Source organism: Tupaia chinensis, unplaced genomic scaffold (assembly GCF_000334495.1).
Source record: "Tupaia chinensis unplaced genomic scaffold, TupChi_1.0 Scaffold000097_1, whole genome shotgun sequence".
Taxonomy (NCBI): Eukaryota; Metazoa; Chordata; class Mammalia; order Scandentia; family Tupaiidae; genus Tupaia; species Tupaia belangeri.
The window spans coordinates 7,957,554-7,964,502 of record NW_006159559.1 but is presented as its reverse complement, the minus strand read 5'-3'; the positions used below and the strand labels follow the sequence as shown (position 1 = coordinate 7,964,502).

Genomic DNA, 6,949 nt, shown 5'->3' with positions numbered 1-6,949 from the left:
TCAGTTTTCTCTGAGGAGAAATTAGAGAGCAGCAATAGTAATGTTTTACCAAACTTTCAGTTTCTCTATTTTCCCTCTATCTTTTGTGGACACGATGGGTCTCACTGGAATTCTAGTACAAGTTTCCTTCTGATAATAAGTATTCTATTTAGCTCAATTACTATCAGTTCAGTTAAACTAAAATTAGTTGTTCTAAATTTGATATTTTTAAAAGAATGTGTAAGGAGCCCAAGATTCTATACATAATTTATCTGAATAATGTGTTGATTTTCTTCTGTGTTGCATAAGAAATCTGATGCTTTGTAAATTACAGTTCTATGAAACATTTTCTCATCTTTCCAACCAGCAGAGACCTCCCCCAGAGTTCTAAGAGACATTTATGCCTTTCTTTTTTTCTTTTTCTTCTTTTTGATTTCATGAGTGACACAGAGAAAGAAGAGCATCACCTCCAAAATGGTTTGAACACCCTGCTCCACCTCCAGCCTCAGGAAGCCCCAAATCAGGGCACATGCATGGCTGTGTACTTAGGGAGGTCTCCAGACATGAACATAGAACCTTCCCGTGTGGTTCCACTTCTCAGAGCCTAGTGTTTTACTGCCGTACCACTTTCTGGCCCCACCTGTATCTTTCTGTTGGCATGGTCTACTCCACATCTTTCTGCATCTTTTACAGAATCCTAGACATCAGGAATCATTTGGGTAATTTCCCAAAGATGTTTTCAACATGATACTGATATATGCTGAAACAAATTCTACAAGAAAATTACTCATAGTATGCATCTACACCATATTACTCAATACAAAATGAGAAAAATATCTAAGGTAAAAATTTTAAGTTAACAGAAAAGCAAATGACAATTTTTTATTGAGGTTTTTAAATTGAGAATATTTAAATGAAGCAATTAATCATGAGCACATTTTATGGACTTGCAATGAAGAAAATATTTCTATGGGAAAGGAACAAAGAAGAATAAATATTTAATTCTGAGAATGTGTGTGTAAGGGAAAAGAATTGTTTATGATAAAGAAAAGTTGAAAGTAATTTAGCTGTCCAGTAAGTTAAAGTATGGCACCTATATAAAATGTGATACTGTATAACCTTTAATAATATTGCAGAGTATTTTAATTCCTATAAAAAGATGCTTGATATTTTATTTGATAAAAGTGTGAACAAAAAATATGCATAGCAACTTACAGTTCTGTAAAAACTGTATGTTCAAATGTACATGTGAACACACACATGATCATCTCACACGTCAACAACTGGAATTATAACAATTTTCCTTTCTTTTTTTTCTGGAGAGGTTTTTGCTATAGGGCGTGTGCACTCACCAGACAGACAGAGAGAGACAGAGAGACAGAGAGCAAGAAATCACCCGCCAGGGGGAATGGTCACGCCGCAATCCCTTCTCCTCCATTCTCCTCTTGGGATCTTGGGCACGCACGCCCACGCGCCCGGCCTGAGTTTTAAGCCACCGGGTCTGGGACGCGAACCGCGGTTGATTAAGTGGGAGTCCAGCGACATAGCCATTACGCTAACTGCTGGTTCCCAACAATTTTCCTTTCTTTTTTACCCCTACAATTAACCATGTATTTCTTGCATGTAGAATATGTGCACCAAGACAACTATTGTAGAGACATTCTCTCCTAGTAAAGTGTTTCAAAAATCATTAATGGCACAAAGAAATGTGGTATTATCTGTTGATATTTTGTAGTTTTATCAACTGTACTTGGGAGAAATGTTCACCTGTTGAAATATCCATTTTGTAAGCCAAATAATAATGTGATTGAATGTATAAAAGAAAATGAAATAAAAAAAGAAAAAGTTTCAAAAATCATGAATACTGCTGTTTTAGTCCGTCATTGCATTACTAACAGAAATACTCAAGACTGGGTAATTTATAAAAATAGGGATTTATTTGACTTCCAATTCTGATGACTAGAAAGTTCAAAGGCATTACAAAATGTTAGAGTGCACAACTTTGAGCCAAGCATCGTTTATTTCTACATGGGCCTCTGCCTGCCTCGTTTTCTCCTTAATACCTCACCAGGACTCAGTTATGGGAGCTTTGTCCCAACTGCCTCCCAAAGGCTCCACCCTTCAACACAATAACTAGATCAAGTTTTTGTCCTCTTAATTCCATTGCAATGAATCAACACATACATTTTGGGGGACGTATGCCAGCTATGGCAACTGTCTGCCAGTCTTAAATTTTTCTGTCCAATATTTATTTTTCCCCTAGGTTTTACACATTGTGATAATTAATTTTAGGTGTCGACATGGCCAGATTAAAGAATACCTAGAGAACTGGTAAAGCATCACTTCTGAGAGTGTCTGTAAGTTGTTTCCAGAAGAGATTGGCACGTGAGTCAGCAGACTGAGAGTGGAGGATCCACCTTCACTGTGAATGGGCATCATTCAATGGACTAGGAGCCTGGAAAGAACTAAAAGGGCAGAGAAAAGCGGATTTATTTTCTCTCTTTCTTGGGGCCAGGGCATACTTCTCCTGCCCCTAGATACGGAAGCTGTCTTTCGACTGCTGTCTTCTCTACCTCTCCCTCACAGACACACCCAGTTCTCAGGTCTTTGGCCTTAGACTGAGAATTACATCATTTGTTCTCCGGTTTTGAGGCTTATAGACTTGGACTGAGCCACACAGTTGGCATCCCAGGGTCTCCAGCTTATAGAAGGTCTGTCATGGAACTTCCTAGTCTCCATAATCAAGTGAGCTCATTCCCCTAATAAATCTCCTCTCACATATTTCTATGTCTATATTTATATAGGTAGCTGTATATGTATCTTTTTTTGTCTCTTGGAGAACCCCAACTGATACACATGAACACTTGGCTGCATTGTTCTGTGCAGGTGTGGAAATGAAGTTCAATGATGTGGAATGTAGATCTGAAGACTGATCCTGTGTCCGATAGTACTTACCTACTTGACCATTGTCAAGTCATCTAGTTTTTCTTGCCTGTAACCATATCCACAGAATTTCAAAAACATTGACTTGTCCCAAGTCAATGGGACAATGCTTTGGAAAACTTTGGGAAAATGGTTGTGTACAGTTTACTACTAGTGACCCAACCTAAGCATGGCACTGGGAGTACCACAAACTATAAGCCTTTCTTACCTAGTCGGCTACCTTGAAATGCTATGAGTGGCATGAATTTATCTATTACTTAAGTTGGGTGTGAAAAAACTACCTGCCTGGCTAGAGATTGGTAAACTCTCTTCTGATCGCTTGAGCTGTGATAGGAGTAAACATTCCTGGAAGTAAAGAGAGGGAGGTGAGTGTGATCATGGCCTCTGGGAGTGGTCTGTAAAATGGCCACAATCTCATAAGCAGGTAGAGACCACTAGAGATTAGTAAACTCTCTCTCTCCTGATCACTTGAGCTGTGATAGGAGTAAACATTCCTGGAAGTAAAGAGAGGGAGGTGAGTGTGATCATGGCCTCTGGGAGTGGTCTGTAAAATGGCCACAATCTCATAAGCAGGTAGAGACCATGGAACAAGGACAATTGAGGGTCAGGCCTTATGGCAAGGGACATATACACCACCTTTTGGTAGAACTTTTTTCTGTTCTTATCTCTTAGCTAGAAATTTTTCTCCCACTATATGGGAAAGTACATTACTCTAATTCCAGAAAGCAGAAAGTCATCTAGAAAAATCTCTCTAATATCTTAATATCCAGTAGACCCCACAGCCCCATTGATGAGGTTTTCATGAATTTCCTTCCTCACCAATTGTACTATCATCACTATTCTGCATAATGACTAACTTCTAAGTCCTCTGCTGGGCACTCCAAGATTCTCCTTATGACGTAGTTCTACATGCCCACTTGTAGCTCCCTGAACACGTTATGCTGTTTTCACTTTTACTTTTTTATAAAATTTTTTCAACATATGATTGCATATCACATATTTGTGGGTAAAATGTGATTTTTTTTTTTCAGTACAAGAATATAATGGGTAATGGACTAGCAGTTAGGATAATGGCTATGTCGCCGAACTCCCACATAGTCGACTGTGGTTTGAGTCCTGGACCCGGTGCGGCATGGCCATCTCCCCTGGGGAGTGATTTCTATCTCTCTGTCTTTCTGGCAAGCGCACGTGCTTTACAGCAAAAACCTCTCCCAAAATAAAAGAATATAATGGGTATTGATTAACTCAGGGTAATTAGTGTATCCATTCTCTCAGCCATCCATCATTCCTTCATATTGGAAGCATTCAAAATCCTCTTTCTTAGTTACTCTGAGGCATACAGTAAATTTTTATGAACTATAGTCACTCTACTGTATTTTGTAACACTAGGAATGATTTCTCTTTCTTATCTGGAATTTCATTTCATTAATCAACTTGTTTCTATTCCCTTCTCCCCCCGTGCTTCCCAGCCTCTAGCAGGAATTCTTCAACTCCCTTCTTTCATGGGTCATTTAAAAATTTTCTGTATAGGGACCAGTAGTTGGCATAATGGCTATGTTGCTGGACTCACATGTAGTCAAATGTGGCTCAAGTCCTGGACCCAGTGGCTTAAACTCATGCTGGGCGCATGTGAGTGCATGCCCAAGATCCCAAGAGGAGAATGGAGGAGAAGGGATTGCGGCGTGGCCATCCCCTCTGGGGGGTGATTTCTCACTTTCTGTCTCTCTGTCTCTCTCTGTCTTTCAGGCGAGCGCAAGCGCCCTATAGCAAAAACCTCTCCACAACAAAATTTTTTTTCTGTGTTTGCGTGGGAACATGCATTTCTTTCTGCTTGGATTATGTTACTTAACATAATGTCTTTGGGCTCATCCATTTTACCTCATATAATGGAATTCTATTATTTTTTTCCTTTAGAATTATTTTATTAAATCATAAAGGCTTCTTAACTCTACGCATGGACTTAAATTGTTTAAAGGAAAAATGTTATGTCTTATTACACCATGATCTTGGCTAATAGCTTTTCAAAACTTTGAGAAAAATCTTAAAAAAGGTTTCACATGTCACCTGAAACTTACGTATTTAACGTTATCAAAGAAGGAATGCTTCTACACTCTTACAAAGACCACTGGAAAGAAACAACAATTAAAATCTAAGAGACTGTCTCAAAGGCATTTTTTTTTTAAACTACAATCCTTCTTTCACAGTAAGGTAATGTTAACTTACGTATTTAACATTATCAAAGAAGGAATGCTTCTACACTCTTACAAAGACCACTGGAAAGAAACAACAATTAAAATCTAAGAGACTGTCTCAAAGGCATTTTTTTTTTAAACTACAATCCTTCTTTCACAGTAAGGTAATGTTACTAGGTAATCCAGTCCATTCACAAAATGGCTCTGTGCATCTGCTCTGGTGTTTTCTGCCATATCACTGTGCATTTATGCATGACTAAGATAAGAATTTCCTTAACATTGTTATTTGGATAACCTGAAGCTGTTTTGTTATATCATCCTCTCCTATTTATACAACAAAACCCAAGGCAAAGAGGAAGAAGCTCAATATCGGCTCCTCCCACCAAAACCCCCACTTCCTCCACTACCTCCTGGACCATAGTTTCCTCTGCCATATGATCCCCCCATGTTTCTGCTACCACCAAAGTTTCCACTCTTCATTAGACCATAGATAGAACGTTGCTGGTTAAAGCCAAAATCATTGTAATTTCCACTTCCATAATTTCCTCCTCCTTGTCATAGCCACCTCGGTAGTCCCCATCCTGGCTGTTGTATCCAGGTCCTATACCACCATATCCTTCTCTTCCTCCTCCATAACCAGGGCTTTTTCCAAAACTGCCACCTCCAGGTCCTCCTCTGTACCCATTATAGCCATCCGCAAAACCACATCCACTTCCATACCCATCAGATCCTCCTCTAAAGTTACTTCCTGGTCCTGGTCCAAAATTTCCATCACCACTACCTGAATCTCCGAAAGCAAAGTTGTCTCCTCTTCCACTCCTAGAACTTTGGGTTTCTGCATTTCTTGTCTGTCTAGACAAAGTCTTTCTCACTTCTGCATTATGTCCATTCATAGTACAGTATTCCTGCAAAACTATTTTATCCACAGGATCATGGTCATCAAAAGTAACAAAGTCAAAGCTTCTTTTCTTTCCAGACTGCCTGTCAGTGATTATCTTAGTGGTATCAATTTTTCTGTATTCCTCAAAATAGTCTCTGAGGTGGTGTTCCTCAGTATCTTCTTCAATTCCACCAATAAACAACTTCTTTACGGTAACATGAGCCCCTGGTTTTCCAGACTCCTCTCTTGCCACAGCACATTTGGGCTCAATGACTCTCCCATCAATTGACTGAGGTCTTGTAGTCATGGCAGCATCGGCCTCAGCCATGGATGAGAAAGTCACAAAACCAAATCCTCTTGACCTTTTGCTTGCAGGAACCCTCATTACCACACAGTCTGTAAGCTTGCCCCATTGCTCGTAGTAGCTCTTCAAACTTACTTCTGTGGTTTCAAAACTTAAGTCACCAATAAAGAGTTTACAAAACTGTTCCTTTTCTCTCCATCGTGGAATCAGTGGCTTCAGCCAGATTTCCCACAGCCGAGAGACATGAGAGAGATTGTGGACAAGCATGAGCCAGACTAGTCCTGGCACTGTAGTGAGAACTATGGCTGCTCAAGAAACAACACTGCCAGGAGTACATCCACACTGGGCCAGCACTGCTGCTACTGCCGCTTGGCCAGTGTCTCTCCTCTTCTCGGGACTTTATTACTTTTAATCACTGAATAGTGTATCATTGTGTGTGTATGTATGTGTGTGTGTATGATCACATTTTCTTTCTTTCTTTTTAAAATAACTTTCTATAGGGCAGGTGTACTTCCCAGAGAGAGATGGGGTGAGTGAAAAAGTATCCCCCAAAGCCCACACACTTGCACCTGGTGTGCTTTATTTATTTATTTTTTTGGAGAGGTTTTGCTCTAGGGCATGTGCGCTTGCCAGCCAGACAGAGAGAGACAG

General features: G+C 39.8%; 1 pseudogene; it reads right to left on the bottom strand.

The window, feature by feature from the left end:
- Window positions 1-5,461: 5,461 nt before the first annotated feature.
- On the bottom strand, window positions 5,462-6,565 carry LOC102489703 (heterogeneous nuclear ribonucleoproteins A2/B1 pseudogene; annotated as a pseudogene).
- Window positions 6,566-6,949: the final 384 nt, after the last annotated feature.